This window comes from Pinus tabuliformis, chromosome 1_2 (assembly GCF_031772625.1).
Source record: "Pinus tabuliformis cultivar Carrire ecotype Pingquan chromosome 1_2, CPIR1, whole genome shotgun sequence".
Classification (NCBI taxonomy): Eukaryota; Viridiplantae; Streptophyta; class Pinopsida; order Pinales; family Pinaceae; genus Pinus; species Pinus tabuliformis.
In genome coordinates this window covers 726,905,049-726,922,390 of record NC_142298.1, presented here as the reverse complement: position 1 = coordinate 726,922,390, position 17,342 = coordinate 726,905,049, and positions in this window count along the sequence as shown.

Here is a 17,342-nt window from a genome sequence, read left to right as displayed (position 1 = left end):
TGAACTCTATAGAGGTTTGTTTAGTCTATGAAGAAGATCATTCTACAAAAAAGTGCCCTTCCTTACCCGGACTTAAAGCTATATACCAAGGGGCTAAAGGTGCCACTGAACCACTCTATTTAATGAACCAAAGGAGACCGCATGGGCCTAGATCATACCAACAGGGAATGCAAGGGACATCTCAGGCATACTACAACCCCAATCAAGCCACTTCCATACCTTCTTGGGGTCCCCCTGCCCATCCTTCTTAGTTCACACCTCTGCCTTGGTCATATCCATCTCAATATCATACCCAACCAGCCGCTCATTCATTCCACTCCTATACTCAGCCACAACCTCAATGGAATGCATCTCATCAAGGGTGGAGGCCCTAATACAACTCTCCTCCCACTCTTTTGCCTCCACCACTTGCTCAACTGCAACCATTGCCTCCTGCTCCACCAAGGCAACCCCAAATGCCTGCTCAATCGAACCCAAACTCGAACAACAGATAGACTCAGCAAGTATACAGTGGGGAACCATCATGCCCAACCTATGCTGTGGAGATTCAGGAGATTAACCTACGATTTGGGAAGGTTCTCCAAGATAGCCAACCTCCCCCTCAGAAGGATGAGTAAGATAAAGAGGAAAGTGAATTGAAAGGAATTCCACCATTTCCTAAAAGACTATCTGGGACAACACAACCCATGCCAGAAGAAACTAAACTTCTAGGAGAATTGAAGCAATTATGTGTAAAGATACCACTTCTCCAAGCCATAAAGGATGTGCCCATATACAATAAGATGATAAAAGAGAAGTGCTTCAAGCATCCAGGCAAACGCAAGAGAGATTCCCCAACCATCAATGTCATAAGACAACTATCTAACCTAATGTTGGGGTAGGTAATCTGTCTGCAATATTTAGACCCTGGAATCCTAGTAGTTGATGTCCAAATCAATGGCACCATGATCCCACATACCTTGATTGATCTAGGAGCTACCATTAATGTGATGACAAAGGACACCATGCTCAAGCTCAAACTCCAGGGCTCCTTGAGAATGACCACGACAGTACTAGAGCTAGCAAACTGCTCCACCGTGATCCCTGAGGAGATTATGGAGGATGTGATGATCTCCATTGATTCTTGGGAGTACCCTGTTGATTTCTTGGTTCTTCAGCCGAAAGCAAAACTCACTGGGTATCCTCTCATCCTAGGAAGACCCTGGTTGGCCACTGCAGATGCTTACATTAGTTGTCGAGCTGGGAACATGACTATCAAGAACAAGCATATGTCCAAGAAGCTAATCCTATACCCTCCTCCCCAACCCTGGCTAGAAAATGATCTACCTCTCTGATTGGAGGAGGAAGATGAGGATGAAGTCTATTTTGCACCACTGTGTGCAGTAGAAACTGTCATGGGGGGGAATCGCAAAATGAGGATGATATCATTGAAAACTTAATTCAGAATCGACCCCCGAGTATTTTTCCATTGGAAGATATGGTGAAAGAAACCCAAGACAATCCCTTAACTGATCTCTCTGGGGCCGACCCGACCTCTCTCCATGTTAAGAATATAGAGTTCGACCCAGAAAGAACCTTGAAAATCAACTGATCCCTATCCAGCTCCCAGGAGAAGGAATTATGTAGCTTATTGAAAAAACATTTAGATGCCTTTTCTTGGAACTATAAGGAGATGAAGGGAATGCACCCTTCAGTTTGTACTAATCAAATATACATTAAAGAAGATTACAAAACAAGCAGGCAGCCTCAAAGGAGGATGAATCCATCCCTTAAAGACATTGTCAAGGAAGAATAGCAAAAGTTACTGGATTCAGGATTCATCTACCCCATCTCTGACAATGAATGGGTCTCTCCTTTGGTGCTAGTGCCAAATAAAAATGGTAAGTGGAGGATCTGTGTCGATTATCGGGAACTAAACAAGGCCACGAAAAAGGACCATTTTCCTTTACCTTTCATAGATCAAGTGTTAGATGGTCTGGCAAGGAAAAAGTTGTTCTCCTTCCTAGATTGGTTTAGTGGGTACAATCAGATTCAAGTAGGGTGAAAACCTCCTGGAGGCACCCTAGTTGTAATTTGAAAAAAAAAAACAGAGAAAAAAGGAAGAGAAAATTGACTTTTAAAATGCATTGCAGGTTACAGTAGGACCACAGGAAGAAAGAGGAAATGCCACAAAGCCTATTACACATCCTCTATCCTCCTCTCCATCATTTCTGACCTTTTTTTTCCACCTCTCTATGTTTTTTTCTGAAGATTTTGTATCTTATAGGAGGCCTTGTGTGTTCTACAGGAGGCTCCTGTAGAAATCATAAAGAGCCTGAAATAGCTTTTAAAAATAGTTTGAGGAGTTGGGGATTTACTTGGAGAGAATATAGGCCATCTTATAGCTATCCACCATCCTAACCCTCCATCCCACACCTGCACCACCTCATTTCCATTGATTTCTTTCCTTCCTACAGCAAAAACACAGAAACCAATTTCAAGAAAATATAAGGAAATAAAAATAACAACACCTCCCCAACTCACCTGCAGCTTAATAAATACATCTCCATTACCATTAGTATCTTTATAGCATCCTCACAACTCCCAACACAAGAATCAGCTAAAAATTTTAGAGGGAGAAGCAGCTACAGGAGTTCCTGTAGGATTTCCTGTAGTAGTTGATCCCCTTAAAATCAAGCTCCAACAGCAAAATAGGTGTAGCCACAGGAATGCAGAGGAAGTCTGAAGCAAGATTCAGCTAAAGGGTACCTATACAAAAAAAACTAGCCACATATCAAGGAGAAAAAAACATAAAAGCAGAAAGGATACAGGCATGCAACCACTGAAATCCGAGCATGCAGCAGCAACAGAACCAAGCAGCACCATAGCTTGAACATTCAACCTGCAGGTAAGTGTGTAACCCTCTCCTCTATTGCATTTGTATAATTCAAAAATTGCATGAATGAATGAGATGGTTAGGGTTGAACCAGAAAGGTGGCAAGTTAATTGGTCATCCACATCCAGTTCGACTGTGCTCATGAGGAGTTCTCACCATACATGCGCCTAGTCAACTCACATAAAATCCAAATGACTGGTAGTGGCGGATGTATAAACTCCAATGCAAATGATGGGAAGTGATTGCGGGTAGAAGTTATGAGGAGTCATGATGACGCGGCAGTGGGGACAAACGGTCCAAATAATGGCAACATACCCTTTTTTCCAACTCACATCATCATCAGAAATATCTCAAAATAGACATAAGTACTCTCCCTCGAACTCCTCCACCACCTTTGTTCCATTTCATCATCGTTCCTGTAGTTGCAACAAGCTACATACCACCTCCATAGCCTTGAAACCATCGTTCTCTATCATTTCCAGTCCTCCTCCTCCTATCGGGGTTCTATAGGAGCATTATTGGGTTCCATAAGAGCAGTAACACGTTCTACAAGAGAACCTTCAGCCATTTCTACATGAGGGGCAGTAAGCAGTTTTATAGGAGAAAAGATAAGGTTTTCACTCAAATTCAGACTTGAAGAGGTAGGCTCTGTACAAACCCACCTTGGATATTCATATGTCAAAGGAGTGATGCAATAAGGAAAAATTAAGCCTGAAAAAGAAGATGAATTTCATTCAAAACATTATGCCCGTTTCTTGAAAAAAGCACAGCTTTTCTCTATTTTCTTGTTTTTGCAGAAATCCTTGTCTCCTTCTCCACCTGAGGTGTTCCAAAAGGGTGGAAGAAAAATGACAGCAAGATTCATGAGGAAGGAGCCCATAAATTCAGTTGGGCTCCATGAACATCCCGAGGTAGTAGTCGTTTTCACCAGAGCCAATTGGATGCCATTTTCAAAAAATTTAGAGGGTTTGATGAAGAAGTGGCTCAAGAGTTTGCCTGTTCTTTTGTACCCAACCCATAGAACCATTCCGATGTTACTTTTAGAGGTCTCACCATGGAAATCACACTAGACTTTATCAGTAGGGTTACCAGTCTTCCACTTGGAATACCCTGTAGCAAGGATGAAAAGCCACTAGGTCAAGTTGCCAAGAAAACCTTCTTCCAACCAGATGAACATCCTTAGAAGAAAAAAATGGAATTAGAAGAACAAGCATACCTTACCCTTGGGATGAGGTCAGTTACCAGATCATCAAGTACATTTCATGTGAACGGAGGTATAACATAGTTTATGACTACCATTTTAGACTTCTTCATGAGCTGAGATATGGCATGGACATTCCCACACCTCAAAAACTTAGCATTCCCTATTTTCTCCTACAGTCCCTTATAGACTCCAGCATTAAGTTGAAGGCAGGAGGTCAAGATCAATTAGCTTACCATGGACTGATTAAACTGTTGGTGGAGGAAGCCCTCCACAGCTTCAAAATCCCCATAGCCTAAGAAATCTTCAGAAATATGACAGGAGAAGATGATATGAAGGCCCTCACATATGACCTTAGTCCTTCTGAAACTGAGGGGGAAGAGAAAAAAGAGGAAGATGAGGAGGAAACCAAAACAGAGAAGGAAGAGACTAAAACAGAGAAGAAAAAGACTAAAACAGAGAAGAGAAAGACTAAAGAAGAGAAGGAAGAAACTAAACAAGATGAGAAGGAAACCAAAACAGAGCTAGAAGGAAGAAAGCTAGTAGAGGTAGAGAAGACAAAAGAAGAGGAAAAAGGGGCAAAGAAGATAGAAGTGTCTCCCAAGACACTAGAAAGGGAGGCAGCAGCTATTCTTGTTGCTCTCAACACCCTAGTTAAACCCAAACAAAAGAGGAAAAGGAAACCATCAATGTATTTCAGGGCTCGAAAAAGAACAAGAATAAAAATAGGGAAGCCAAAACCATCCTCAAAAGAGCCTATCATAATTGAAGGTTCCCCTGGTGTCAAAAGGGAAGAATATCCCTCCAAAACCCCCATCACTTATGAAAGAGGAAGTCCTAAATCTTCCACTTGGAAGGAAAGAATAAAATGATAGGACTCAAAAATAGTCTTACAGGAGGCACAGACTGCTCTACAGGAGATCCTAACAAAGCTACAGGAGACCGAAAAACTTGTGAAAAGGGTAGAAGAACAGACCAAGGAAAAGGATGAAACAACAGAGACACAAGAACCTGGCCCTCAGCCTAGTTTGGGCTCTTATTACAACCTTCTTGAAGGGGGAAAATCATTCCACCGAAATTTGCAATCCCACTTTTCTTTGAACTAGAGAAAGAAAGGATAAGGAGCCATAGATGGATGTAAATCACCAAGTCAAAAGGGGTGGAAGACATTGGCCACATGGAGAACAAGCTTAGAGAGATGGGCAAGGGGTTAAGTGATGTAAGACATAGAGAGGCAATCATAAGATCTCACTTAGAAATAGAAAATGAGTTGCTAAGGAAACAACCGCAAGAAAAGGAGACATAATTGGCATGCATGGCCAGCTGGTCTATGGAGGTGCTACAGTGTAGGAAACCAGTAAAATCATATGGAGTATACTTCAAAGACCAATGGCTGCAATTTCAAATCAAGACTTTGGCATAGAGAGGCACCATGCCTTTCCAAGATTGTAAACAATTTACAGACCTATGTGACCAATGTTTAGCAGAAGACAGGGCAAAGATAGCAGAGTTTTATTTGCATAACTTGGCCCTCACTGATATGAACCTATGGGACCCCAATGCTAGGCTATGGGACTTGCAATTGATGGCCATGGCATCATGGATGAATCATCGAGAGAAAAGGGCAACAAAAATAAAAAAGTTGATGGTGAAAAATCAAAATGAACCCATAATGATCCAAGCTGAGCCAGTAGACCTTATGGTTCTCATTAGTGTCCACCAGCTGCTTGCAAATAATCCTCAAGGTGCCCCTAAGTATATCAATGAGCAGGCCCAGGCCATTGCACATTTTGAAGACATGGAAAGATTACTTGGGGAAGACTATATTCATGCTTGTATGAGGAGGTGGAACACTCTCCCACACAATCCCTAAATTAGGGAGTATCACTCCCCAACAACGATGAAAGAAGCATTAAGGAGAGTTCCATTGTACAAGCGCTCGATGTAGAGTTTGAAGGCTAATTGGATTGGCCTCAAATTGAGTCCTCCACTATTGCTAGGCCTACAGGAAGGTGGAAAAGAGGAAGAAGAACAACAGAAGTGGGGGGAGGTGAACAGAAAGGCAAGATTCCATGATAACAAAGCGGATCTCACATCAAAAGCATGGGATGTCATGGAGGCCATGAGGGCCATCAAAGATGAGGAGATGGACTAGTTGCTCAGAGGATGAGCAACACATTGAGTAGGGGGGTGATGATGAGCCCCATAAATGGGTAATTATATGGGCTCATTTGGCCTCCTAACTTAGCTTAATCCACCATTCTCATTATTTTATTTCATGTTTTTGATTATATTTATGATAATAGAGTGAGTTGGGTTAGTAATTATGCCATGAAGTCTAATGTGTGCTTTATGCAGATTTTTGGTCAATTTTGAGACAAAGTCAAAGGGTTAATGAGCATTTGGCAGCCAATATTCGAGGAAGACAAGGGTGAGGATTTATAGGAGGGTGTCCCCCTAATTGATGACTCCCTACTTCGAATCCTACTTCATAAATCTAGGAGCACAAGCAGTCACATCAATCCATCAAAGAGGCAGCTGAGCAAGTGAAGGTTAACTGTTGTCTATCTCAAGTCCTGGGAGCTGAGCCTCTGTAATTTTAAGGGAGTTGTTGGAAGTGCCAGTTGTATAAGTAGAGAGGCCTAGGGTCTCATTAGGTTGCTGGATGTTAGTCAAATTTTTTCACTTTTGTTGCAGCCTTTGCTCAACTCATTTCGATCTTACTTTTGTGGACAATTTCATGTAATGTGACTATTATTTTGATAATGAAGATGAAATCTTTTCTGAGCCAGCTCTGAGTTACCTCAGAGGGCTGAAGTTCTTGGGTTAGGGCCCAACCAAATCTTCCCAGCACCTCTTGTTTTTTATTTATATGTTTTGCTGCAGTTAGATAGATTTCTTTCTTGGTTAGAATAGGTTGCTTTTGGTGATTTACATAGCTATTTACATTTCAATTTGCTGAAGTAGGTTAAATAGTGTTAGGAAAAAGATACAAAAAGGCCATCAATAGAGCCTTGGCCTCCTTTCCTCCCTTTGGGACCATGAGTTGATTTCAAGACCCTCTTACTACCACAAAAACATAGTTTTGCCTTCTCCATGCAATTTCTGGTGTTACAGTTTGATTTAAAGGTTAGTGCTTTGCTTCAGATCCATTTTTCCATACTCATTTTTGTTTCTGCAATAAATCTCTTTCCATGCTTTCCTTTCCATATAGCATTGTTCAGCATTTTATTTTCCTAGATTATAATTTAGGTTAACATAAGATAAAGTTCTATTTTTTGGTGCAGCTAGTTTCTTTGTTTGCTCAGTTTCAGAGTTTGATTTTCATCTCTCTTGCAGTACACCTCTACTCATAATAAGTCAATAAATCAGCCATCACCAAATCTCTTTGCTACATGTTCCACAAGTCATTCACAGCCCCTCATAAATCTGCCCAAATTTTCTGCACTTTTCTCATAAACTTTCCTCTCGTCCCTTGAACAAGTCCAACCATCATTCCCTTCCCTAATCCTCCTTAATGAGCCTCATACACCTTAACACATGCTTCTAGCCTTCAGCTACCCTTTCCAACAATTTTCCCACCTTTAAAACCTCTAAAACAGCCCTCGGCATCCTCCTATAGATCCTCTTGTAGACATCTTGTAAATCCCTTGCAACCTACTGTAGAAATTCCTGTATGTGACCTTTTGAAGTCCGTTTGTAGGGAAAGCCTCTAGAAGGTTACCAGAGACCTCCTAGGACCCATACACACCTTCCTACACCTCTGCAAACTCCAAATTCACCCTCCATCACCACCTAGTCACTGCCACATCCGCAAACAAATAAATTACATGCATGACAATTTCACATAAAATACATAGAAATCCAAAAAGATGTTTTTTTCTCATTTCCTCCTATAAATAGCTTGAATAGATGTTGTTTACTTCCTAAGTAGGTAATGCCATGAATTCTATGGTTTTTCATCTTTCTTTTTGCAAAAATAGGGTTAGTTGGTTAATTAGGGTTTGCTAGGGTTACTTTACATTTCAGTTTCTTTCCCTTTCTGCAAGTAGGGTAGCCTCTGTAAAGTGAGCTTTCCTCTCTTTCATCACACATAAAGCTTTTTCTCGGAATCATAGAAGTTGGCTTGAGCTCCTAGTGATCTTGCACCGACTGACCAAGTGACAACATGCAGTAAGAACTAGTACTTGTGCATACAACATCGTCGCTTCCAGGTTCGTTACAAACTACTGGGTTGATAAAAGTAAAGTAGGACGCTCCAGGAGTTGCAGCATTATTTTTGCAATACTAGTGCTCACCAGGGGTAATATCAGTTACTTGTACCAATGATTGCATTATTAGCCTTATTCCCTTGTTATCTATCATTTCTGAAAGTTTCATGAAGTTCTGTGTAGTGGATTGAGACCTGGACCTAAAAAAGTGGCACAAAATCCAGTGTCGCTGGCTCAAACCTGGCTAAAAAATTCCACATTCACTAGAATGCCTTTCTTTGGGAGAGACTGGAAGGCCTAAATTTCATGCATGGCTTGTCATGAAAGCGAATAAGGATCCATATCAGTGAAATGTCAAGTTTTCTTAGGGTTTGGTCACCTGGAAAGGTTGGTTGGATCCTAAAGGTTTTGTAGCATGTTTGAAAGGTGGGAATGGTTTTATTTTGTCAGTTCCACTTCCCTAACTATACATAGGCAGTTGAATCACATCATAGTATCCTCTCGTCACAAGTTTACCCTAGCAGACTAGTGAACTTGGGTAAATGTGGGAGGAGGGTGTTAGAGAGTGATATCAGAGCATGGTTCACCCCTTGGACTAAATGGGTGGTGTGTTTTGGACATGCATACATATCTGTTTCATATGTGTTCTTCATGCATGTGGTCTATGTGCTTGTTGTGTGTGCATGGTGTTGGTCATGGTTGTGTTTGTGTCATCATGCGAAAGTTGATGGTGGTTTTTTTGGATGTGTTTGTCATGAGTGCATGTCGGGCGTGAATGGGTTATGCATGCCAGTGCTTATATGTTGTTATGCATACATTGACATGGTTATAGATGTCATGCAGAATATCATGGTATGTGGTTGGTATGGTCATGCATGGTATTTGGTTGATGGATGAAATGATGTTTATGTATTGATATGATTATGATTATAGATATATTGTTCTAATCTCGTTGATCTTGTAGACATGATATCCTCCTATGAATGATACCGAGGTATGTTAATATGTTATATTTTGGTTTAAGATGACATGGTATGCTTGTAGGAAGAAGTTCAAATATAAATAGTAAGATGGTAGACTATAGTTCACAAGACTCTCCTTATGGATCATATGAGAAATGTGGTAGTGGGCACTCTTATGATATAACAAACACATTTAAAACTTTTAAGGTAGAAATAAGAAGTTTCAAAGACGATAGTGATATAATCATGCAAGAACGAGAGAAACAAGTAGAGGTTAATGCAATAATTCTTCAAAGTTTGTCAGAATTACATAGACAGGGACCCCTTATGATCATCCATGGGAAAGTGGACAAAACTAATGGCACATATGGAAGTAGGCCTCATTCTGGTCAAAGGTTAGATAGGGATGACACGATATGAGATGGAAGACTCTTGGATACTCCGAATAGGAGAGGTGATGGACCCAGGTTCTATTCTAGTTTTCGTTTTGACAAACACTATGATCATCATAGTTATCATCCTTACAGGATGAGTGATGGGATATTTGCAAGATGATTTCAAGAAAGTGAAGCCACCTATCTTTGATGGAGATTTGAAGAATTTGGAGGATACAGAGGCATGGTTACTTGGGATGAAGAAATTATTTAAACTAGATGAGTAAACAGATAATATGAAGGCTAGAATAGCTATCTCTAGCCTCAAGAGGAAAGGAAACATCTAGTGGGAATATGTGAAATAGGTCAAAGACATTAGGACATAAGAGTTGAGTTGGCATGAATTCAAGAGACTTTTAAGGAAGAAGTACTTATAAGAGTGGTACTACGACAACAAAGACAAGGAATTATATGAGCTAAGGATGGGATCAATGACAAATTAGGAGTACACGACTAAGTTCTTATATTTATTGAGGTATGTACTGTATCTTAAGGATGACAAGGCTAAAGTTAAGATATTTTTCAGTGGGTATGCATTAGAATTTACATATCAAATTGAGTATGATGAGCCTCGGTTACTTGAATAAGTCATTGGGAAATTGAAACATTGTTATGAGAAATCAAAGCGTAAGACAAAATATCAACAAGGTTGGAAAGGGAAAGGAAAAGATAAGAATAAATGGTAGCCAGAAAGAACAAGGCCTTGGGATGCAGGTGAGAAAGAAAATGTTGCACCTTACAAGAAGTTTAATGCGTCAAACCATGGAGGGCAGTAAAATAAAGGTGATGGTATAGGATGATTCCAGTGTTAGACATGTGGTAAGGAGCATCTTAAGAGGGATTTTCCATAGAATCAGGGTGGTAGTCCTCATATTTACAGTTCACAAGAATCATGAACACTTGTGGATTTTTGGCATAGAATTCCATGGATCTATGCAACACTGGATAATAGTTAGACAGATCACCGTGATTCTATTATCGAGATGGATGGTAAACTTTGTGATGAAGTTGTTTCTATTTTGATTGATGCTGGATATAATTATATTTAAGTTAGTTATGACTTGGTGGATACGTGTGGTTTGAATAAATAAGTGCATGCAGAATCCTGGTTAGTGAAATTGTCTATAGGTACGAATAAGAGAGTGTATTATGTGTAAGAGCTTTCACATTCGAGTTGAATGGTATGCCTACTTCAACACATTTGAATATATTTTCATTATGATCATATAATATGCTTTTGGGTATGGATTGGTTGTATCTTCATAGGACCAAATTCGATTGTTATGACAATTCCATTAAGTGCTTCGATGACAATGTACAACACAATATCTTGCAGGGTAAGAAGAAGGCAACATCAATTAGAATGGTGACAGCTATGCAGACACAGCATAGTAACAAAAAAAGAGTGTGTTATTTGTAGTGCATATTTCTAGTGATAAAGGTAAGGATGTTGAATACAAAAAGGTATTGAGAAGGTACCCGATCTTGTAGTAGTTTGAGGACGTATTTCCTGCAGTGATTTCAGAGTTTCTACCTCACAGAGATGTGGAATCTTCCATTGGGTTGGTACTAGGGGAAGCACCAACATCAAAGGAACCATACAGGATGAGCACTCCATTGTTAGTAGAGTTGAAGTTGAAGGAAATGATTGATAAAGGATACATTAGGCCAAGTATATCATTGTGGGGTGCACCAGTATTTTTTGTTAAGGAGAAAGATGGTACTATCAGATTATGAATCGATTACTGTTGGAAATAATACTGAGAGGGGGGGGTGAATCAGTATTATCAGATTAATCAAACTTTTTAAATGCCCAGAAACATATACGCTACTTCAGTTAAGTGAACCAGCGTGTACACGCTACTGTGACGAAGTAAAACAGCGTATAAGCAGAAAACTCACAATTTAGTTGGCTTATTCTTCAATTAAGTGCATCAGGACATTATTCATCATATTAACAGTAAACATGTGCAGTATAACAGAACAGATAAAAAGCCACACACATGAACACCAAGATATAAGGTGGAAACCCAATGTGGGTGAAAACCACCTGCTGCAAGTTGTCTCTATCTTTCTTAATATGAAACTTCAGTTTACAATCTTTTGTACTGGTGCAGCCTTATACCAGTACGCAGGCTACAACCTGCAGAAGGCTTCAACCTTCTCTCGTTCTCCAAACTTCCTTGGAAGGGAGCTCCAACCCCCTTTGCTTTTGTACTAGCCAAGATACTAGTACGTAGGTGCTGACCTACAATCTTCCTTCTTCCAGGTATCACTTTTCATACATTTTCAGACTTGGATATCCCTGAAGCACAACATTACAATCTGAAGACCACAATTCATTCAATTTTCACAACAGATCATTGAAGCATAAAACAACCAAACTTTGAATCACTGAACCACTGAACCCTGTCAATCACCAGTTACCAGAACACAGAGCAGACTACAGAACTCTGTAATAACAGTCAGACCCCACTGTAAACCCAAATCAAGCTTCAAAAGATATACGCTACTTTAATGAGCAGAACCCGCGTATACACGCTCTTTTACCGAAGTCAACCTGCGTACAGATCTAAAAATAAACTTTCTCAATTTGCAGCTGTACCAGACATTAGTTAGACTCAGAACGTAACATTGCGACAATATGCAGATCTAGAAATACGCATAATCAACCATATCATGATAGTGCATGTCAAACCATAGATCCCGATCTATCCTTAGATCTAGTCTTCCATTAACCGATGTGATCTCTCCTTGGCTTAGATCAACCAACTTAGAACCTGCATATCAGATCTCTTTCACTCTTAGATATTCATGCCTTGTCGAAAAGATGATGTTTGCCTAATGATCTTCTTCTCCTTATATAGCCTTAGGCCTTTCTCAATACCAAGAGCCAAAACCATAGTAACACAATACCATCAACTTTAAAACTAGGGATCGACACGCCCGTCGAGACATAATGGTCCGAAATCATAGGCACAACTTCCAAGGACTAACCACCATGAACCAAAGGAACCTTTCCACATACACGCGCTTTTTCTGAATCGAACTTGCGTGTACACGCGACTTGGGCTTAACGAAACAGCGTGTATGAGCTTCCTTGGCATGCTGTACTGAGATCTGTCTTCTGATTAAGTTGCCATCACCTGTACCAACCTCTGAGCACCTGTACCATCCACTGAGTGAGTTGCCATCAAGGACAACACTTGAATCATAATGCCAACAATTACAGGTAGTTGAACAAGGTAACCATAAAAATAAGTATCCCTTGCTAAAAATTGATGGCTTGTTTGATCAGTTGAAGGGAGGAACAATGTTCTAAAAGATCGATTTGAGATCTGATATAATTAGGTAAGCAATCAAGGAAGAGGATATTTACAAGATAATTTTTCGAACCAGGTATCGGCATTATGAGTTTGTCTTAGTTCAATTTGGTTTGACTAATTCTCTTTCTACTTTTATGTGCTTGATGAATAGTGTATTGTGTGCTTATTTGGACAAGTCCGTTATTGTATTCATTGATTATATATTGGTATATTCTAAAAATGTGGAAGAGCATGTTGAGCACTTAGGAGTAGTTTTGAGATTATTGAGAGAGCATCGTTATATGCCAAGTTTAGCAAATGTAGTTTCTTTCAGATAGATGTAAATTACTTGGGACATGTTGTTTCCGAGGAAGGAATAACAATGGACCTAGAGAAGATAAGGGCTATCATGGAATGGGAAACTTCTAGAAATGTGGATGAGGTAAGATCATTTATGGGGTGAGTAGGTTATATAGGACATTCATTAGGATCTTCTCTTGCATTGCATATCCCATTATGTCATTTCAGAGGAAAGGTAAGAAATTTTAATGGAAAAAAGAATGTGTAGCAATTTTTGAGCAATTGAAGCAGTTGTTAATGAATTCTCCAATGTTTAAGATTCTAGATTCGAACAAAGAGTTTTTGGTGTGTACAGAAGCTTGCAAGAGAGGACTTGGTGGATTCCTAATGCAGGAAGGGAAGGTAGTGTGCTATGAGTCGCAAAAACTAAATGAGCATGAGAATAATTATCTAACACATGATCTTGAGTTGGCAGCAATCGTCAATGCATTGAAGATGTGGAGACATTATCTTCTTGGCAGGAGTTTCACATTGAAGAGTGGTCATAGTGGATTGAGATATTTGTTTGACCAACCGAATATGATGCCAAACAAGCTAGATGGTTGGCCATGATTAGTGAGTTTGACTTTGAGATCAGGTACATTAAAGGGAAAGAGAAAAAGGTTGCATATGCGCTTAGTGGGAGGATATAGGTGAATAATATAGTAGCTATGAGTTCTTATGGTACGTAATTACAGGATTCTATATTAAGGGATGGACACCAAGATGACAAGTACATGGAGATTATGCATAAGTTACAACAGTGATGTGTAACTTGGGGGAGGCTCCGAAGATCTGAAAAATTGAAATGGATCTTGGGGGGGAGGCCCCTAAGATCTGAAAAATTGAAATTCTAGAAAAACAAAAAAGCAGAGAACACAGAGTAAATAAAACCACAAAGGAATTTTTTATTAAAATAGAGAATATCTGTAAAATATACATTGTGGTGGACAGTATATCATTTTACAAAATGTGACTTGTTACTTATAGCCTTTTTATTTTTTAGTTACAATGCCACAGGTAAATTCCATGAATGGGTGTGAGTTGTGCACGCGACCTCTGAGAGCCTGAGCGCACCCCTTGCGTAGATCCCTCCATTCTGCTTCACGGCAACCTGGGCCTTGGCTCCCGCCATGGCCCTCCTGGAATCTCCTCAGGAGCATCCCGATCCACAAAAAGCCTTCGCAGATCTAGTGAAATCCCTCCCTCCTCAGCGCCCTAGACCTGCGATTACGAAATTTGTTAAGAAATTAGATGTTCTTCAGGAAGTACAACTGCCTCCAACCTAGCCTCGCATGGCAGCACTATCTCTTGCTGAAAAAGGTCTCATAGGATAATTTACAGGCCTTTCGCCCTTTCCAAGAACAATTCAAAGATGGGTTGAACGAAACTGGTCAAATAAAATCCAAGGGAAAATATCAATTAGGTTTTGTGGAAAAGGGTACTATACATTCCATTTCAAATCCAAAGAGGACAAGGATTTGATCTTCAGGAACGGGCTGTACTTCATGGACTCCAAGGGCCTCTACCTCAATAAATGGACCGCAGATTTTGAGCCGAAGTAAGACATCCCCAGCGTTGTTCCAGTCTAGGTATGTCTACCTCACCTCCCTCTCCATTTTTGGGGAGATGAGTATGTTCGAGCCATTGGGAATGTTGTAGGAAAATATATCGATCGTAGCAAGCCAAAGGACAACATGCAAGCTTGCGCGAGGATCTGTGTCGAAGTGGATCTAGGCAGAGGATTGCCTGAAGCAATAAAGCTGAAAGTGAACGATTGGAGCCATGTCTAGCAACTGGATTATGAACAGATACCATTTAAATGTAAGGTATGTCACGAATATGGACACTTTGCTAATAGATGTACTAAACTTGTTAACGCAAAGAGTGACGAGCAGGAAGGTCACTATGAAATAGTCAAAAAGAAGAAATCAGCTCCTCCTCCCACGTCTCCCTTGGAATATGATACCCTTGGACCCTCAACTCTATGCCCTTCCTCTCCCTCCCCCTCTCCATCTGCCCCCCCCCCGCCTGATCCGCCCCTCCCCTCCTCCTCCAACCCATTTCTTGTCCTCTCCACTCTTGAATCTCCCCCTAAAGATCCCCCCTCTGAGCTTTCTGACCCCCACCCATCCCATATCATCTCATCTCAGACTCCCCTCGATCCCCCTCCTTCAAGGATCACCAGAAGCTCTTCAAAAGAACATGGGACAACTAGCGATACTTACAAAAAACCGGGACCTGGCATAAAATCAGCCAAACAACTCACGGATGAAAATGCCCAGAAATACATAGCCATGGGCACAAAAACTCCAATAGAATCCTTCATTATGGGGCATCAAGAGAAAGAGACAAGCCACAAGGATCAATAGAGGCGAGCACCTCTCCGCGCGCCCAATACCTAATGATGAAAATCCTATCTTGGAACAACATGGGTTTAGGGCACCCCTCCAAAGTAGCTGCCATTAGAGACCTAATCCACAATGAAAAGCCAGAAATTATGTTGATACAAGAGACAAAACAAGACTAGGAGGAAATGAGAAGAATTTTACATCAGCAGAAGCAATATTTAGGAACCATCAATGATTCAAGAGGAGCCTCAGGAGGAATTTTCACTATTTGGGACAACAATAAATGGAACTGCACCTCAAAAAATCTCCACCAGAATTGGATCGGAACTGCTCTTGACAGCAGAACAGGCAGCCACACAGTAATCATATACAATGTTTACGTCCCCAACCATTACAGAGAAAAGGAAATCTTCTGGGACGATCTGAAGACAAGCATCGATGGGGAGCCAAACACAAACATTATAGTAGCAGGTGAATTTAACCTGGTCTTGCATGCCAATGAAAAAAGGGGAGGATCTTTCACTCTAGATCCCTTCAGAAGCCGACTGGAGCATGAACTAGTTGATGTTGTACCCAAAAATCATAGGTATACTTGGAATAACCGTAGGATTGGCATTGGCAACATAATGGAGAGGTTTGATAGATTCTTAGTCAACATCACATACCTCTCTTCCTTCTCAGTAGGATATGCCAACATCCTCAATACCTCAGCTTCTGATCACTATCCTATTACTCTGGAAACCCATTGCCCCCTATCCCATTTAAATACAGTCCCCTTTGGAATTGGATTCCAACTGTTAGAGAAATCATTCAGAAGACTTGGAGCTAGCATGTAGAAGGTTCGCCAGGCTTCATCTGGGAAACCAAATTAAAAAGAACCAAACAGGTAATAAAGGAATGGGCCAAAGAAAATTACCAGGAGCTAGAGGAGGTCAAAAAGAAAATCAAGAGTGATTTAGAGAGTGTGCAATTATGGATTGAAGAAAATGGCTTAACGCAACAAAACAAGGAGCAAGAACGTTTACTATATACACAGCTGAGTCACATTAATAGGGAGTAAGAAATCAAGTGGCACCTAAAATCCAGACAATTATGGCTCCAAGGAGGAGACAAAAATATAGCCTATTTCCACAAGCAGGCCACTACTCGAAAGCTCAGGAATAATGTAAGCACAATCTTAGACAATGAAGGAAATCTGCACAGCACTCAAGAGACCATAAGGAAGGTTGCCTCTGAGCATTATAGAGATCTCTTAACTGAAGCCAAAGGGGAAGAGGACTATTCTGATTTGCTCCAGCATTTACCCAAAGGGATCACTAAGGAAATGAACGACAACCTTAATAAGGAAATTGAAGAAGAGGAAATCAAAAGAGAAATTTGGAATCTGCACCCTAATAAGGCACCTGGGCTTGACAGATTCCCCATTTGCTTTTATAGGGTGTTCCGGAGTCTTATAAAAAAGGACCTGATCAAGATGATTTGATGGGCTCAAAGAAAAGGGAAAATAGGAGGGTACACCAATGCCACCTTCCTTGCCCTCATCCCCAAAGAAAACTGACCCTCTTCTCTATCCAGATTCCGACCCATCTCCCTCTGCAACTACTCCTATAAAATTATATCCAAAATTCTAGCCTCTAGACTTAAACCCCTCCTTCCCTCCTTGA